The 19,801-nt window shown below is 40.4% G+C and overlaps 1 protein-coding gene across 6 annotated transcripts in view; it reads right to left on the bottom strand.

Annotated features, from left to right (window-relative positions):
* Positions 1-19,801, bottom strand: part of LOC311067761 (uncharacterized protein) — a 137,373-nt gene that overhangs the window by 51,020 nt on the left and 66,552 nt on the right. For 3 of the 6 annotated variants that reach the window (XR_014603281.1, XM_084089831.1, XM_084089833.1), the window contains one exon: positions 11,730-18,454. The exons of the other annotated variants lie outside the window; for them this stretch is intronic. The gene's annotated coding sequence lies outside the window, so the exon portion shown is untranslated. The remainder of the gene's footprint in view (positions 1-11,729; positions 18,455-19,801) is intronic. 6 annotated transcript variants of the gene reach the window in all.

Genomic DNA, 19,801 nt, shown 5'->3' with positions numbered 1-19,801 from the left:
CTCAGGAACCTCCTCAATGGGCTCAAAGGGGGCCAGGGACAAGCCTTGTAATGCAATGGACAAGTCCCATGGTGGTACCCTAGAGCGAACTGCAGGCCTCAGCCTCCAAGTGCCACGAAGGAAACGAGATACCAAAGGGTCTTTCCCCACAGACATTCCACCCAAAGGAATGTGGTAAGCACCTATGGCCGCCACATAAACCTTTAAAGTGGACGGGGTCAGACCTGCAGTGAACCGGTCCTGCAGGAACTCCAGAACTGTACCAATTGGGCAGTTGACTGGATCCAACCGACGGTCACTACACCAAGAAGTGAAGACTCTCCACTTCAGGGCATAAAGTTTCCTCGTGGAGGGAGCTCTGGACTGTAGAATGGTCTCAACAACCTCAGTTGAGAGACCTGACTCTATGAGCTGGGCCCCCTCAGAGGCCAAGCCCACAGGTTCCACAGTTCTGGCCGAGGGTGAAATATCGAGCCCTCCGCCTGGGACAGAAGGTCCCTCCTGACGGGTAGCTCCAGAGGAGGCCCGTCGAGGAGCGACACAAGATCGGGAAACCATACTCTGCCCGGCTAGCGCGGGGCTATAAGAAGCAGGCAAACCCGGTCCCTGCGAACTCTCTCCAGAACTCCCGGGAGCAGAGCAACTGGGGGAAAGGCGTACAGACGTAGCCTCGGCCACGCCTGTACCATAGCATCCAGTCCCAGAGGAGCTGGATGCGTGAGGGAGAACCAAAGTGGACAGTGAGACGTCTCTCGAGACGCAAACAGATCCACTTGAGCTTGGCCAAACTCCCTCCATATCAGCTCCACCACCTCGGGGTGGAGCCTCCATTCCCCGGGCCTCGGCCCCTGTCTCGACAGAGTGTCTGCTCCTATATTCTGGACCCCGGGGATGTAAGCTGCCCTGAGTGACAGTAACTTCCCCTGGGACCACAAGAGGATATGGCGTGCCAAGTTGGATAACGGGCGCGAGCGCAAACCCCCTTGGTGGTTGATATAGGCGACTACCGACGTGTTGTCCGTGTGTACTAACACATGGTGTCCCCTGAGATCTGTGATAAAGCTCCTCAGAGCCCGGAAGACAGCTAACATCTCTAGGCGATTGATATGCCAGGAACGATGATGGTCTTCCCACAGACCTTGAGATGAGCGACCCTCCAGGATCGCTCCCCAACCCGTGAGGGAAGCATCCGTTGTTAGCAGTTTGCGACGACAAGGAGCTCCCAACACTGGGCCCTGGGACAGGAACCAAGGTTTCTTCCACATAACCAGGGCACGTAAGCATCGCCGCGTGACCCTGATTGTGCGAAATGGGTTGCCCCTCGGGGAAAACCCCCTGGTCCTGAGCCACCACTGCAGGGGCCTCATGTGCAGTAGTCCAAAAGGTATCACGTTGGAAGCTGCTGCCATGAGACCCAACAGTCTCTGGAACTGTTTGACAGTGAGTAGCTGGCCTAGCTTTACACTTTTCACAGCTGCAAGGATGGATTCTATACGTGGCGGTGACAGGCGCGCCTGCATCGACACAGAATCCCAAACCACGCCTAAGAAAGTGGTCCTCTGTAGTGGAGAAAGCACACTCTTCTTGGCGTTCAACCGTAACCCCAACTCTTTCATATGGGCGAGAACGACATCTCGATGTCGAACCGCCAACTGATGCGACTGAGCTAAAATCAACCAATCGTCGATGTAGTTCATTATGCGAATGCCCTGGAGGCGCAGAGGCGCCAGAGCTGCATCCACGCATTTCGTGAAAGTGCGGGGTGATAAAGCTAGGCCGAATGGAAGAACTCGATATTGGTATGCTTTGCCCCCGAAAGCAAACCTCAGGAACTTCCAGTGACATGGACGGATGGAAATGTGGAAATATGCGTCCTTGAGATCTATCGTGACAAACCAGTCCTCGGACCTGATCTGTGGCACGATCTGTCTCAATGTTAACATTTTGAACTTGAGCTGCATGACTGACTCGTTCAGAACTCGAAGATCTAAAATGGGACGCAATCCCCCGTCCTTCTTTGGAACCATGAAGTACCGGCTGTAAAACCCGGTTTCCCTGCTGGAGGGAGGTACATATTCTATGGCCCCTTTCTCTAACAGAGTGTTTACTTCCTGTTCCATAACCAGAACCTGCTCGGGGCCCACCACTGTGGGCAGGACCCCCATAAACCGAGGTGGGCGTTTCTTGAATTGTATCTGATACCCTTTTTCTACGGTCTGCAGGACCCAACGAGAAACATTTGACAGTAGCTTCCACACTGTCAAAGATTCTACTAGAGGTACCAGCCTCTCGAGACTGGTTTCTGGATTTTGTTGTTGCTGAGTAGTCGGTTCGTCGCCCTGTAACGGCGCACCGGCAGGGAACGACTGAACAGACTGCTCTACCACCCTCCTCAGAGGGGGCGGGCATCCCGAGACCACTACGTTTCCGGGTGGTCCTTGAGATATGTGCTCGCCTGAGACCGCTGCGCCCTGTAACACCGGAGGCGGCAGGGTTAGCAGAACGGTCCCCTGAGGGTACCGAAGAGAGACGGGCACTGTAAAAAGAGGTGTTAACCGCTCTGCTTCGGGGGGGACTGCCCTCATTCGTCCTGAGCCCACGGACATCAGGACTTTTTCCCAGCAGCCTTCTTGGCGGTGATAACGGTCCGCAGATCCGTTTTACCCCTCGAAGACTGCTGGGTTTGAGAGCGCCCTCCGTGTCCCCGTGATTTTTGTGGGGGAGCACGAGAGGACACACTCTGTTTTTGAGTGGCACGATATTCAGCGCTCTTTTAAGATGAGTGAGGCTGCTCCCGCTCAGCAGCCTCAACGAAAGAACGGCGGGGGAGAATTTTCTGAAGTGCAGCTGTCTGTTTTGCAGCTTCTTGTGACTTAGCTACAGCACTGTTTACAGCATCACCAAATAACCCAACAGTGGAGACCGGAGCATCTAAGAGAACATGTTTCTCTTTATCTTTTATGTCGCTTAGATTGAGCCACAGATGCCTCTCAGTGGCCACCAGGGCTGCCATAGACCGCCCGATTGATTTAGCGGTCTCCTTGGTGGCCCTGAGAGACAGATCTGTGGCTCTGCGCAGTTCGGCTACTGTGTCAGGGCCAATTCCCCCGCCCTCCTCTAAATCACCCAGTAATTCGGCCTGATATGCCTGCATAAGGGACATCGTATGCAGACACGCTGCAGCTTGACCAGCGGCTGCATACGATTTATGAACCAGGGCAGAAGTAAACTTAACTGGCTTAGAGGGAAGTGTAGAAGCCTTCAGGGAAGATGCCGTTGCTGGAGAAAGATAGCTCGCGAGCGTCTCCTCCACCTTCGGCATCTCCCCATAACCATAATCTTTATATTTATAAATGGAAGAGTAGTGTGATGTTTGTGGTGTGTATACTCTGTAAGACATGGGTTTCCCCCACGATCTCGACACCTCGGTGTGGAGATCGGGGAAAAACGGAAGGCTTCTGCGCTGAGGCTGTGTACGAGATGGCAGGAAGCGTTCGTCGAGCTTACTTTTCGAACGAACGTCCTGCCTATCTTCTGGCCACTCAATAGATAATCGCTCAACGGCTCTTGTAACCACGTCGAGCAATTCTTCAAACGCATGAGACTGAGGTGGCGAATCCTCAGACTCAGCGGCAACACTAACAACGTCCAACTCCTCAGAGCTGGACAATTGCAGTGTTGGTGCCTCCATCGGGGGGGAAGAAACCGCAACGCGTGCTTCCACACCCTGATGAGAGGCACTGGATCTGTCAGAAGGAGGCTGAGATAAGGCAGAGCCCGTCTCAACATCCACTGACAGATCCATTTGCGAACCCCAGGTCTGAGATCGACGCCGAGCCTCAGCAGTGGCGGGACCCAAGCCCTGGGGAACGTAATCCTGACTAAATCGAGCCAGGCGGGATCGGAGCGTACGCAATGGAAGCGCGTCGCAATGCACACAGTCACCACCCTCGAGTGCTGACTGGGCATGCTCCTCTCCCAAACAAACAACACAAAGAGTGTGTGTGTCACCTCCCGTTAAATAACGCGGGCAGGGATGAACACACACTCTAAACTGCTGATTGCTCGCCATACTGAATATATATAATATAGACAGACAACACCAAATAACAAGGACAGATTTCAACACAGAGCGCGACTGAAGACTCAGAAAGCTTTCGTTTTCTGTTTCAGGCCGGCTTTTATAGCTTCCTGGTACGTGACGTCACCCGCCTCTGACGTTCCGCCACACCATTGGACTGATTTTACATGTGCTTCAAGACGTCATCACGCAAAGCGTTCTCCATAGCGTCATTCTCGACGCAACGCGAGTTCCCTTGAAAGGGAACCATGGTTAATTTGTGGTTACCATGGTTTAGCTACAATAACCAGGTTTTGTTTGTTTGTTTTATTTGTAGTAAAACCATTGTTAATTTTCTTAAGGGTTTTGGAGGAGAAATGGCTTTGGAGAGCACTCTGAAGGGAGGGTGGGATCTCATGCTTACAAAGCTAGCTTGCTATTGCTAGCCTCTCCGAAATTGCCTACCCAACCTTTAATTGTCTAAGTAATAATCGTGATTATGTGATTATGGAGATTGATTGCCTGTTTTAGGGCACAATAAACTGGCCAATCACAGAAAAGGCCATAATATGTTTTGCTGGAAAGTGTGCATTAAAAAAGTTGAATGCACAGGCAGTTACAGTTACAGTTCTAAATGAATGCACTGCCTTCATTGAAGCACACACTCACACATACAAACAGTTACTCGCACACAAAGATTGTGCAGTGCACACACAGAAACATGAAGCTCGATCGCTTCAGTAAATGTTCTCTGCACGCACTGTGAGTTTGAGTCACTCCCGCTGTGTGTTCGAAAAGCAAAACGCCCCAAACATTAGGCTTCATGTTTTTATCTCATTTCATAACATCATAATGAATGGAAACATTTGAAGTAACATATGATAATCCATATATATATATATATATATATATATATATATATATATATATATATATATATATGTATATATACAGTGGTTAAATTGGGCCGGGGCTCTCCGGGGCTCAGCCCCGGCACATAAGCCTGCTCGTTTGCAGTCAGTTGCCTACTGGAAATTATGTCACATAAAATTTGATGAAAGTGATGCTTTTGAAAACATATTTCTGATTATAAATGAAAGACTTTGAAATGGCATGTCTATTTTGTCTCGAGGGAGCTGAGATGAGAACAATCGGGACACGGCCGTATTCTTGTTCAGCTGCTTAATCTCGTTGTCAGTCGACCATGATCGCGCTCCGCTCGCGCATGCCATGCGCATCTAGGTAGGCTACTACTCAGAACTCAACACGGATAAATGTACACAGCAATAATGAATGTTCCTGGGAGATCCGTAGTTACGCGGGATGTGGTAGCGCGCAAAAGTTCCAGAACCTTCTACTGTCTTGGAAAAACAAACAAAAAACAAAACTCACGAGCTGCTGGCTGCCGCTGCAGCAGCAGATCAATTTTGTCAAGTTCAGCACAACGTTGGTTGTACAAAAAGTGTCCTGGCCTTGAATGACAAGGTAAGGAAAATATGTTTGGCACATTGTATTGGTCACTATATCATAACAAGGTAATACAATGTGTAATCAAGCGTTTTATATTTAATATGAGGGAAATAGGCTACACATGCCGTGGACGTGACACAAAAAATCTTTAACTTTTAGGTGGCAAAATATTTTTTTGGTAATTCTGTGAATTACACTGCAAACCAAAGTAATACCCTCGGATGAAGAAGGGTTGGCTCTCCACAGACCATAACATATTCATTTTATTTTATTTTTCATGTTTGCATTTATGAGGAAAAAACAATGTTACGGACGGGACCGCTCTGAAAGCAGCACTAAAAGACTGTTTAAAACTTTCACTGAGACCTCAAACAGAAAGCACAAAGCTTTTCTTTAAAATGAATTTCGTTTTGTATTAATTGTATCTTAATTTGAATTAATGTTCCATCAACCAATTGCCTGGATTTAATAAATAAGAAGTATAATATAGTATATAGACAATAGATAATCATGACACGGACACACCGGCGAGTGAACTGAACTCTCGTCTCATAAATGAACCGAAACTCAGCGTATAAGGGAGCCTACTTGCCTGACAGACCTAATAAATATATCTGGGTCATTCTTAGCATTCGGTGCCATTTGAGTCCTCATGACATAATGTGGTATATTTTGAGTAAAAATGGGCTAATACTTGTTTCTAAATGATCATCTTAAATAGTTAATCCCCCTTTACCATAGAACACAATAATATGTACCCAGGATTAATTACTCTGATTTTAGTGCAAGTAGGCTAAACTGCCATGTCCCCAAGTAAGCTTGCATAACTTCAGCCACAAATATAAGTAATACAAATCAAATAAACTCCAATTTTTTTTAATATTGTTGTATATTCTTATTTATAATATTCCTCACCAAAATATATTTTTTGTTAGTAATACATTTTTAATGCTTAAAGTCTTAAAAATATGTTGTGTCCCTGAATTGAATGTCCCCCCTGTTACTCTGATGGAAAATTCCTCTGAACACGCCTCTTGACTGTTCCTCTAATGACATGACTCTCAGGAATACTTTTTGGTGGCAAATTCTCTTCAAGAAGCTGAGTAAATATCACTCCTTAATTCACCCTTTTTTCAATGTTTTAGAATGATTCACTGATGTGGCAAAGCATAACATGTCCACCCTGTTATGCCTATTTATAGTGGAAACTGATAATTGTTTGTAATTTTGAAAATATGGTTAATAAACAGGTTAAAAATCTTCCTCAGTGATCACTGCACACTAACTTGTTTTTCATCACATGAGTAGCAATGGCTAACTTTAGCATAAAATGTCCCCCCTGTTACTGTCCACCCTGTTACTGTTTTGCACAGTAACAGGGTGGACATATTGTTACAGAGTGGGTGTAAATGCTAAATAAATAAGTGTTTACAGCTTGAATTGGTACTTATAATTAATGTATTATACATTTATTTGTTATATACCTTCAAGAAAGAGTAGCTTAAATGGTAAGTATGTATTTGTCAGGAAATGACACCGTTGTCTGCTGCAGAAAAGCAGCGATGCTACAGAGTACGTCGTGATGCAGACCCTGAAAAAAGGCAGATATACCTATCTGAACCTATTTAAGTGTAAATTAAGTTATCTGAAAAAAAAATAAGTTTGAATGTTGATGTGGACATTCTTCAGGGGGTGCCAGGGTAAATGAGTTGATGACATTTATTGTTGTTCAATGGTGTGATGTCCACCCTGTTACCCCTTCTGTCCACCCTGTTACACTGTCCACCCTGTTACCTCTGTGTTTTTTTAAGTTAATAAAATAAGTTCAACAAATGTTGTGCATATCTTTGTGGTTAATTTTAGGGAATGAAATGGCAATATGAAATTATTTAAAAATGGGACAAAATTCCATTGAAATGTCTTTTTATTCTAAAGAAATGTGTTGAAATTACCACTGTGCCTTAAAATACAATAACTTTTTTCATGATAATGCTTGTTGATGAACACTTTGTTAAAATACATTTGCAGGGTAAAGTGAGGGACATTTTAGCTCTTAGAAAATGTAAATATTTCAATAACTGTGGATTCAAAACATTTATTAATTGATATGAGAATGTCCGGTAACAGGGTGGACATTTGGCCTTTGCATGTGTGAAGAATTTGGTCAAAATTATTAAAGAGTCATTTCCTGAGCTGGACCAATATATTTTTCTTGTAGTATAAAAAGCCATTCTTCAGATAAAATTATTAAATCATGGAAATTTTAACTTTTTTGATAGAAATTTACCAAGCTGAAATGGCACCGAATAGTAGGAATGACCCATCTATAGAAAGCTTGGAAGGTCTTCTTTTAAACTATGCAGGGCACTGACACAGAAAACACTTGTTTATTAATAAACAATTAAAATGTCTCCTTGCTATATTTTACATATTCATAATCATTACTTTTGCCGGTTCTTTGTGACAGCTTTTAGGTGCTTTATTGGCAGCGCCACCCTTATGTTACATGAACGAGTCACCACCGCATCAGCACAGAAAACAGGAAAAAAAATTCAATCCCTGTTTTGGCAGGGGGAAAAACTGATCAGAAAATGTAACGAAACGTTGTAGAAATGTAGTAGAGTGGAAAGTATAATAACTGCTGCAAAATGTAACGAAGTAAAAGTCAAAAGTATGCACTATTGATTCTACTTAAGTAAAGTAGGCCTACAGAAATGAAGTATTTGTACTTCGTTACATTCCACCACTGCTGATTAACAGTAATGTAAATGCAAAATGTCATAATACCTGTTGATACTACAACAATGCAAATATGCTCTTAACCTTGCAGTTTTTCACATATCATGTAAGACTCAATTTCTCAATTTCTCAATTTCTTTCTTCTCCATATATATATATATATATATATATATGTGTGTGTGTGTGTGTGTGTGTGTGTGTGTGTGTATTTTGTAAATTTTAAATTGCAAAAAAACTAAAATGTATTTGTATATCCCAAAATCGTGCAGCTCTATAGTTTCTCTTGATATCAGCATGTTCACAGCTGATTTTGTTTTGTTTGTTTTTTACAGGGACCAGATGCCACTGATGAGTCCTGCTGACTTCAACATTCACTTGAGTCTTTGTACATGAACATGGTAAAGTGAAAAATCAAACACCTTGGAAATGACAGGTATGTACTATGTTTCAGGAATGGCACAAAGGTGTGTGACTGTTCAAGGCTCTTTCTTTAGATCAGTGTATTCAATAATGTGCTTTTTTGTCATTTGTTGTGTATCTTTGGAGTATGTTGTGTTGTAAAAAAATCCAAACAATCAAAAAGCCATTCTTTTTTAAATATCTCCGCATTCTTTGTGTACACACTTAAACCTTGTAAGGTTCCTCATAATGATAGGGCCTCATAGCTCTTGATAGGGCCATCATGGGAGGGTTTTTGTCTTTCTCAGGTGCGAAACATCAATATTCATGATAAAGCATGAAAAAGCTCATAAAGCTTTCTTACACAAAACATGTCCTACAAATTTTAAATCAATATATTGTTTTATCTGAATGAGTAGGCAGGATGATTTTCACATAGTTTTGGAGCAAATATTCTAGGCTACATGATACAATTTTCAAAAGTCTTTTGAAGAAATAATCAGTATGGGTTTCATGACCTTATTTCAGTGACAATTCAGTGTTCAGTGACAATACATTCTGCTGACATATTATATGCCAAATACAGTGTAATTAGCCATGAAAATGTAACAAGTAACAGAAATAAGCACAAATGTCAGCGCATGTCAGAACACCTCCAGGGCCCAGAAAACACCTCAGACCCCAGAGGGTTAACCCCCCAGAGTAGTGTGGATTACTTTTATCATGGATGGATGCACTTTTATGGACTTCAAAACAGAAACCGGCCAATCACTGCCATTATAAAGCTTGGAAGAGCCAGGATACTTTTTTTAATATAACTCTGATTGTATTCGTTTGAAAGAAGAATGTCATATACACCTAGGATGGCTTGAGGGTGAGTAAATCACTGGGTAATTTTCATTTTTGGGTGAACTATCCCTTTAATCGTCTTACCCGTCCAGTTAGCTTTATCTTGTCAATTCTGACAAATGACCAATACCGCTACTCCCTATACACAGAGTATGCATTCTGCATAGGGCACAAACTACCACAGGGGGCACCATCTGTTAACATCCTGTTTCTCTCAGAAATGAGCCACATTTCGTCAGGACAATGACTGGTTGTACATGACCTTTTGTTTTGACTTGAAAATCGTATTCTCTGCTTTGTGTTTTCTCCAAATGAATCATAGGTTCATAGTGTGTACATTAGCCAGGGTGATTCAAAGTGGAGTTTGGAAAGCCCATGTTATTAAGATTCCCATGAGCCTCTGCTGGTGGGAAACAGCACAATAAAATGTGTCTCACGAGAGCGCACCAACCTCAGAGAGACTCACATCTGCATATGCATCTTGTTAGTCTCAAAGGCTCTACAATGCTGGGTTAGCAATTGCCTAGAAGCCGCTAAGAGTGCAAATGAGACAAAGATCTTGTTTTCGTCTCTATTGTGGCTCTTCTGTGTTTCTGCTCTTGTGGGGTCAGCCAGGACACGCTGATGCAGCACTGGTTTCTGAATTGGAGGGTGTTTTTGCTCAACACTCAATAGCAGTGGAACCAGTTCAAATTAGTGGTGAGAAAGTTCTGCCGTGGATAAAACTAAAACCAGCTGTAGGGTAATTAAGCTAAATGGAAGATTTCAAATGACTTTAAAACAATATTTCAGCTTCTTCGTTGAAACCTCCCTCTTCAGTAACAGCAATAAACAAGAGGCCATCAGAGGTTTTGGACTTTTTAAGTTTTTAAAACAGTGTTTTAAGCTCTGCCTGAACAACTGAGTGAACTTCAGTTACACACAGTTATTCCTGCTGGAATGAGAGTGTGGTATTCATTAGTATTATAGCTTTATGCTGATGAATCATAGAACTATACCATTGCTTTACCGTGTAAATCAGAAAATGTTGCAAACGTATAATGTGCATTTCAGACAGCCATTAGCTGGACTTTAATGCACCAGTAGGGCCCTATCAAATTTGTCCAAAAATCAGTTAAATTTTTTTTCTGGATTATGTTTGTTCTGTTTAAATTTTAAATCACCAACACAAACACGCCCCTACTCAAAAGGATCACACACAAACACACTTAAATCACCCATAATCCTTTGCACACATTCCAATTCACAAAAATACTGACTGAAAACGAGTCGGTACTGAGCTGTATAAAACAATGTATAGAAAAAGCTTGCATTCGATTCCTCCGTCCTCATTTTCTTTCCTCGCCGTCTTCCCGGGTGGCGAGGAAAGGAAACGAGGATGCACAAATAAGAATTGAGAAGCACCCACAGTCTCGGTAGATGCAGCCTTCCGTTTGAGAAACGCCCATTGCAACACAGGCACCTCCCCCCTAATGAGCGTATACGCACCTTACTGCTGATTAGTTACAAGTGTGTTTTGGTGCTCGGTCCGATCCACTTTCAACAGCGTTTTTCAGAAATAGCTTACTTCACCTTTAAATTTAAATTTAATTCAAAAAAAAAAAAAAAAAAAGTCTAATTATTTGAAATTATGTAACTAAAAAAAAATTAATAACAATGGGCCCTATGCAATCTGTTTTATTTTTTTCCCAAATTCTGTATTTTCTGTTTAAATGGGTTTTTTTGTTGTTGTTTTTTTTTTTTTTTTTTTTTGGATTCTGTTTATTTTTATTGGTTTAATAACATTGTATTAATCAAAAAGACTGTCTAATCAATAGAATTTATGAAAGTTTAAAGCATTTTACAATAATCTACAATTTTGTACATTTTTACAATAATAGGGCCCTTTGAATTTTTTTTTTTTAATTCTGTGTTGTGTGGTTTAATTTTTCTGGATTTATGATTTAATACAAATCTGTTATTAAAAACTATAGAAATCACAGGCATACAACATTAGCAATTAAATTAAATTTTTAAAATGCCATCAAATTTCTTTTAAAATCTCTTATTTTTGGTGATTTTTTTTGACACAAACAAATAGGAAACTGCATCGCTCATTCACACAGAGACACGTTTTTCACATTGTGGAACTTGTAGGGCTCTAAACCAGTCAGTGCTCTCAAACACCTGGATATTCAACTTCAACATGTTGCATGAGCAGACTGATCCTGACCTGCGTCAGCCGTGACTCCTGATTCAGTTGTGATGGAAGGTCAAGCACGGGGAATGTCAATATTTCCAATAGCAGAGACAAAGACATCATGACTATTTGTTCTTCTGATCCTTTCTCAGGCCTCCCTGCTGTGGAGCAGATATGTCATCAGCTGAACACTCAGCACTTCAGCACACATTCTTTCACACAGACTCCAGCGCTCATGACGTTTCAAATGACTCATTCCAGTGAGGTGAACTAGAGTCACCGTAACAGCACACAAGGAGAGTTTCTCCTTGATTACACCGAATTTGAGACTCTAAAGAACTCATTCACCAAACAGAAATTCTTTTGAGGTTATAGAGTGTGTTTGAAAACACAACATGCCTTTGACAGTGTAATGTGAGAGCTGCAATTCTCAGACATGACATCAGAGGACTGGAATGTGCTTCACATGTGCCATCAGCAGGCCACTCTTAATATTCATCTGCTCTTTCTGTAAGGGGCACAGAGTGCCAAACCCCTTTAATTATGCTAATTCATAACAGTAATAATGAACTGAGCGACTCAAACACCTACGACCGGGTTCTATATATAACTTTAAAGGGTTCTGTCCGGCGCTTCACATATAGAACCCTTTAGGGGTTTACATTAGAGGATCATCTTATGGATTTAGTTTTAATTTATGATTTTGTTTTAATTCATTTTTAATTTAAATTAAATGTTATGAATTAAACAGCTCACAAACATACTTTATCACTAGAAACAAATAGAAAAAACCCATTAAACATTTAACCTTTTTTGAAAGAGTGTGGTATTGAGGGAGGAAAGAGTCACTGACTCGCAGAGAGTCCAGCCCCTGAAGGCCTGCCCGTGGTCTAGCGACGCCCCTGATCACGTGTGATGAGTTTCAGACTGCATTATTTTTACATTCATATGCATGACTGACAGCACTCAAGCACATCTCCTTAAATAAGACATTACGTGCATATCCGGTGAAACATTAAACTGAAAATGTTCTACCCTATGGGCCCCAAAAAGTTTGAGAACGCCTGCTCTAAAGTGACACCAATGTTCAGTAATGTAAGCAATGAACTCTGCTCAAACTAGTCACAAAAAAGTGTGCATTCTTATGATTGTTATGGTATTCTGCAGGCAGTGCAAAAAGACAACCTTTGAGTTGTTTTTCATTGAGTTGATCAGCGAGTCTTTGGTGTTACCTAAATGTCTGGCAGTTCTTTACAAAATCTGTAATTTTCTTAGCGATATATGCTATTTACACTAAGTACAAATAGTGATAGCTGCTTTTTACACTAAGTTTAAAAATAGCAATAGATTCTATTTACACTAAGTGAAAATAGCAGTGTTTTCTTTGCAATAAGTGTTAGTAGATGCTACTTATACTTATTATAAATAGTGGCTGATACTATTTGCACCTTTGTATTAAACGGTATGAAATAATAACAGTGTAAATTATTATATTTAATAAAATTCCGCCTTACTGGGACAATAAAGCCCTCTCTACACCAACCCCTAACCTTTACTGATAAACACTTTATTTTAAACACACGTTAGACACTTTATTTCCAATTTTCGTATATTTTCTTTCCGATCTGATATATGATGGGAAAAGGGAGTAGAGCGAGTTCAGCAAAAGGCTGTTGACAATCTAGCGTTTTCTGTAATTTTGTCTGGCCCAACCAGATTTATTTGCACTTAGTGTAAATAGACACTCAGTTTTAAATCTGATGACGTATAGGCTGTGATGCCCAGTTAGCAATGCTAGAACTGATGTGCGTGCGTATGCCAGGCGTTCAATCACTTGGATTTTTTTTTTTTTCCACTTAAAGCAACGGAAACAACTTAAATACTCTGTCATTTATGGTTAATTCTTCTTAACTTTTTTAATAAAACAAGTAATAAAACAATTCTACTTTTATGAACCATGGGCTGTAATCACTCTACCACATTCCTCCAATATTCTGATTATTTGTCCAGAGCATTTATTCTTAAATCACTCATATTGCCTTTATACATGACTACACCAAAGATTAAGAAGAAGAAAATAACACAGTGATGTTGTGTCCTCTCTGCCTTCAAGCTAAATTGAGTTCGACACCCCTGATTTAGTGCATTCATCTTTATTGGGCGGCAGACAGAACCGCTATAAACGAGACACTGGCTCGGCTACAGACATTCATTAATTCTGGAATGCTGACAGATCCAACGTCCCAGTTGTTTGCAAGTTGTCTGTTCATGTCCTCTTCAGTACAGAAAGAAATGAGAACTTTAAAGTGCGGGATAGACAAAAAAATCTCGCAAAAACTCATAAGGGATCAATAAGAAGTCAGGCTCATGGCTTGTCTCTCTTGTCCTACCTCATCCTTCCTTACTGGCGGTTACAGTGGCCTGGTTTCCACCTCTGACCACAGACAGGCCCCGGGGTTCCTGTTTACTTGTGCCTGACATGAAAGGCTGTAGCTAGCAGGCCTGACACACACACAGAGTTCACACTCCAACTGCCTGCGAGCTGAAGCCTTTGCTAAACAACTGTGTAATAGGACTCAGTGTCGGTGCATAACAAAAAGCACCACAATCAGCCATTTCATATAAACATGAGATTCATCATCAGAGGAACATCCTGCACACTTCCTGTTTTTAAACAAACAAACTGGCTACTGAAGAGAAAATCTGTTGTGTTTTTTTTCCCTTGTTAGTTGTGATGCAATAGAAAAAAAATCTCCTTTTTTTCAGATTTTGCACCTGGTTTTCCTAAAGCCAAATGGCCCAGCTCCCATCGCTGACTAGAGTCGGCCAATTCAAACATTCTTTACAAATAGGCACATCTCACGACTTCCCTCTCTGATTGGTAATGACAAAAAACAACACAAGCTTAGCAGTTCACTAGCATGAACAGACCTACATGTTCATGCATATGCTAATACAGACAGTCAAAAGAAAAATATGTTGCACGATTTATCAAAGGTTCGTTAAAAAATGGTGAATTATAAAAGTGCTTATAGAGCAAATTTTTCAGCAGTATTGGTTCTGGGAGTATTTTTTCCAATTCATTTTTGTGAAAATTATAAAAAATGCTTGTGGTGGCTGGCAACTTAAAAAAAAAAAAACCTGGCGGGGAAAGAGTTAATAAAGTGAGATTATAAATATATGCAAACAATGCAAAGAGGTATACGACTGTTCAAGCTTTGGGGCTGTTGATGGACTCGATCTACTCAATCTATGTTTTGATCATTGTTCTGAATCCAATCCGGACAAAGTCTTTTTGACATGTAAACGAGAAAATCTTCTTCTCATTCAAGTATTATTTTGTATGTTTAAAAGCAGAGGCTCTTTTCTTTCTTTTGATATATTGAATGTTTACTTACTCATACAACAAATGGGGCCATTACATTTTGTGAACATGATGGAAAAATGCAGGCACTGGCTGACAACTTTTTCAGAAAATGCTGGCGGGGAAAGGGTTAAAGAGGGAAAGCACTACTACTACTACTATCCCTTAAAAAAGCATTGCAAACGACAATCAAATTAAAAACTATGGTGAAATATAAAACTATTCATTTAAATTTGTTTATTATATCTATAGAAACGATTTTAGAATTATTGCAAAATATGCATTTATACATACAAATATTTAAATATTTAAGAGCATAAGAGGACTCGATTACATCATCTGTGGTAATTCATGGGAGTGGGCGGAGTTAAAGAGTTTTTTTGTTGTGTTTTATTAAGTTTTTATGCGGCAGTCGTCCGTTAGGGGCTTTCGTTTTGTGTTTGTTAATTTTATGATATTAGGGACCGTTCGGTATTTATGGAAGGGGCCACCGGAGGAAAATAGGGGAGGGTCATGTCTTTTTACTCTTTGTTGACGGGAGGGTCATCCAACTTTTTTTAGTCTAGGGGGAGGGTCACCCAACTTTTATATTCATGAAAACAGCAACATTTCAAAGTGGCTTGTTTGGTGCTATTTTTTTTCCATTTAGCTCCATGTTGATCTCGCATTATCAGCCCCCCTTCGATATCAGATGGGTCTGACCCAACAAAAATCCAGTTTGGCGCTGTTTGACAGTGCGCGCGCACTTCAGTTCGCGCTCAGAAAAAGTGCATCATGTCAAAACAGAATGCCAAAGAAATGTTTACCCGGCAAAGCTTTAAAGCACAAGCAAATAATGAACTTTTGTGATTGCGAATAAGTGCACAGTGTACTGTGAGTGTAACTCTCTACCGCTGCATTAATATGTGATGTGAATGTACGTCGAGTTTTACAGTATTGGGACTGAGGCGCCAGATCTGTAGCTGATAGAATGTGCGCTGTAGCGCGATACTACCATATTTTAGTTTCCATTCTTATTTTGTTTCCACGATGTGTAAGATGTAGGGCTACCACATCTTTAAATTACTATTAGTATTATTTAAGTTAACATAATAAAATACGTAGAACTATACCACAAAAACTAGTTGAGGATAAATTTGTTAAAATTGGGCGATTCCAGTGTTATGGACGTGACATTTGCAGTCAAAACTTGAAATATAAATTCTCAGAAAATGCATTTAATACTAATATTTTGAAACGTCTGAAAGGAGTCAAGACATTAGAAAAATATCAGTCTACACATGCGTTTTATATTTAATATGAGGGAAATACACGTGACGTGACACAAAAAATCTTTAACTTTTAGGTGGCAAAATATTTTTTAGTAATTCTATAAATTAGGCCTACACCGTGCAAACCAAAAGATATATACCCACCGGATGAATAAAGATCGGCCTCCACAGAACATAAAATATTATTTTTATTTTATTTTTCGTGTTCGCATTTATGTAAAAAAAAACAAACAAAAAACTGTTACAGGCGTGACAGTTCTCCATTACGGACATGACTGCTCTGAAAGCGACTTTAAAAATTTCACAGAGACCTCAAACAGAAAGCACAAATCCTTTCTTTAAAGTGAATTTCGTTTTTTTATTAATTGTATCTTAATTTTAATCAATGTTTCATCTGGATTTAATAAATAAGAAGTAAATATAGTAGAAAATAGATAATCATGACACGGAGGCGCGGGCGAGTGAACTGGACTCTTGTCTCATAAATGAACCGAAACTCAGCGAAAGGTAGCTATGCTACTTGCCTCACAGACCTGAGAAATATATAGAAAGCTTGAAATGTCTACTTTTAAACAGAACAATTCAAAACGAAGGAAAACAGACTGCTTTCTGCTTATGAAATGTGCATTTCTCTCTGGCGCGTTCTGAGAAGATCACGACGCATCGTCAACTTCATCTTTGCAGTCGACACAGAAAACACTTGTTTATTAATAAACAATTAAAATGGCTCCTTGCTATATTTGACATTAATAATCATTACTTTTGCCGGTTCTTTGTGACAGCTTTTAGATGCTTTATTCGCCACCCACATGTTGAACGAGTCACACCGCATCAGCACCGAAAACATGATTTTTTTCAAATCTAAAATCAAAAATCGTGATACGAACCGAATCGTAGGTTTGGTCTATCGTTACAGCCCTAGTAAGACGAGAAAGCAAGAGTTTATGGTAAAAAAAAAAACAATGGCTATCTGAACATCTTTGCCAAGCGCAAACCAGTAGGCTACAGAAGTAGGCTAATCAATAAATTATCGGGGAGGGTCATGCCTTTTTTCACAATCATTTTGGAGGGTCATAGAAAAATTTATTGCTGGCGAAGGGAGGGTCATGTCTTTTTTGACAACAGATCTCAAAACTCCTCCGGTGGCCCCTTAAATAAAAAACAAACAGTCCCTTAAAGTTACGTTTTAACGTCCGCCGGTTCCCACCTCCTTCTTCCCTTATCACTAACCTTGTTACATACATAAAAAAATAAGTTGGATTAATGTGGACTGATGGCTTCAACGAAAGTCATTGATTAACAACCTCAAAGCTTACAGTAGGTCCATCTTTAACGGTAATTGTAACAAATCAATTCCTCCATGGGGAAAATAATTGGAGTTTTCACTTTCAGAACCAGACTGGTACGCTATATTACTGTAGCAGTGCTTTCTAAGGCAACAATATCATTGTTCCTACTTACTAGTAACTGCATAGCAACGCACTAAAAACTCCTCTGAACACCTTATAACACCCTGTGATAATGGTGGAGAGTATTGCATGGCCAAACACATTTCCCCCAGTTTCATTTTTAACTGACACATTCACATATAGTGTGCAGTGTTTCTTGTCATCAGTTTTTAAAAATGGTAAAATACTAATGTTAAAAACACTGATCATCTTGACCGGTGCACAGCTCTCTTGACCTGATGGCAGCGGACTACTGAGCGCAGGACAGCGGTGTTTTCCGAATGATGTGATGCTGAAGGAATGTGCCCTCTGACCCAGATCTGCCTGTATAAAGGGATGTGGAGTGGCCCAGAGAAGAAAGCCCAGTGTTTAGGACCCCTGCTGTCCATCCCCACTCTTCTCGAACACTGCACTGTTTTAGTCCACCCTGTGTTAACACCCCCCTTCAGCTCGCACAGACGCTGTCTTTCTCTTCCTCTGCCCCTGCAGCTGCAGCTTCCTTTATGTAATCACCTCGGAGACACACTGCGTGAGGCCTTTATTGTCCGGCAGTGGAGAGGGCCGCCCCAAATAGTTGCAGTCCTTGGACGAGTGGTCTGCTGTTGGAGTAAGTGTGGATGGAAAATAGACAGTGGAGACCACACTTGAATACTGATGACAGATGAACAGGTGCACCTTCACACACACACACACACACACACACACACACACACACACACACACACACACACAGGTCAGCGAGTACAACAGGGAGAAAAAACAGCAGGGTAACTTGAGGCATCATCAGTTTTCATCAGCTGTGATGTGAAGCTTACAGTTTTTAAATGTGCAGATTTTTTGAAATACTGTATACAGGGCATGAAAAGTTCCATAAATTAAATACTAATATGAACCATGAACTCTAATAGTTAAAGTTGTGTTCTTCTGCAGCCTCACATGAGACAAAAATATTACAGTTTGTTTCTCAGTTCAGGTCTCTTGAACAGTGGCTACTCAGACGTTTGATTAATCAGCATTAAAGATGAGGGGAAAAAAGATTTGAAAAATATGCTTTAAATCAGGCACTTACACATTTACTGAAACACTTAAACTTTGAACACTTAAAATCCCTCGTATGAGATCCACCCTTAAGAAAAATAAGTATACTTCAAGTTTATTTTATGAAGTATACTTAAGTAAAGTTCAAGAATATTTTTAAGTGTACTTTATGTAGTAAGTATACTAATATAAATGTACTAGTAGTAGTAAAATACTGCTTGGGACAAAATTTGCCCACTTTTTAGTATATCAAACTATAGCCTATGTTTAAGTGTATAAGTGAAGTAGTAAACTTTAAGTGCACAACTAGTTCACAACTACATTTCTCATTTGTACTGCATCTGTACTACAAGTAAACTTATAAGTACTATTTTAATACTTGTAGTACAGTACATTTAATACTTGTAGAAGCAATGCTTCCATCACTTGTTTCTGCTACTAGAAGATCTGTAATAATATGGCGCCTCCTACCGTAAAACAGTGAAAACATGGATAGCCGGAAAATTCTGTCAATGGCGGGGAAAGAGTAAAGTAGATTTGAAGTAAATTCCTTTGTACACTACCAGTGGACTAGCCTACACAAAAATACTCAGAATTAGGAACATATCTGTTTTCTGTATAAATCAATATTTATAAGTAGAATAATTATACTTTTAAGTATATCTCAATCAAAAGACTGAGTTCATGTATAGTCCAAATATACTTAGACCTTTCTGGCAGTATAAGTCAAGTATACTTAAGTGCAATTTTAAGTATATTTCTGAGAAGTACATCAAGTATATTTCTGAGAAGTGCATAAAAAGTAGACTTTAGTAAAGTGAACTTTCTTAATTTTAGTTTAAAAGAAGTATAATAATAGCACACTTGAATAAACTTTTTCGTAAGGGCAGTAATTTCAGCAGTTTTTTTAACAGCTGCTTTGAAACTTTTTTGTTGGATTTTTGTCTTGTTTAACCTTTTTATGTTTCAGAACTTTCAGAGAAC

Source organism: Abramis brama (genome assembly GCF_963993115.1).
Source record: "Abramis brama genome assembly, chromosome: 17".
NCBI lineage: Eukaryota > Metazoa > Chordata > Actinopteri > Cypriniformes > Leuciscidae > Abramis > Abramis brama.
The sequence above is the reverse complement of the archived record's forward strand: the minus strand, read 5'-3'. Positions and strand labels throughout refer to the sequence as shown.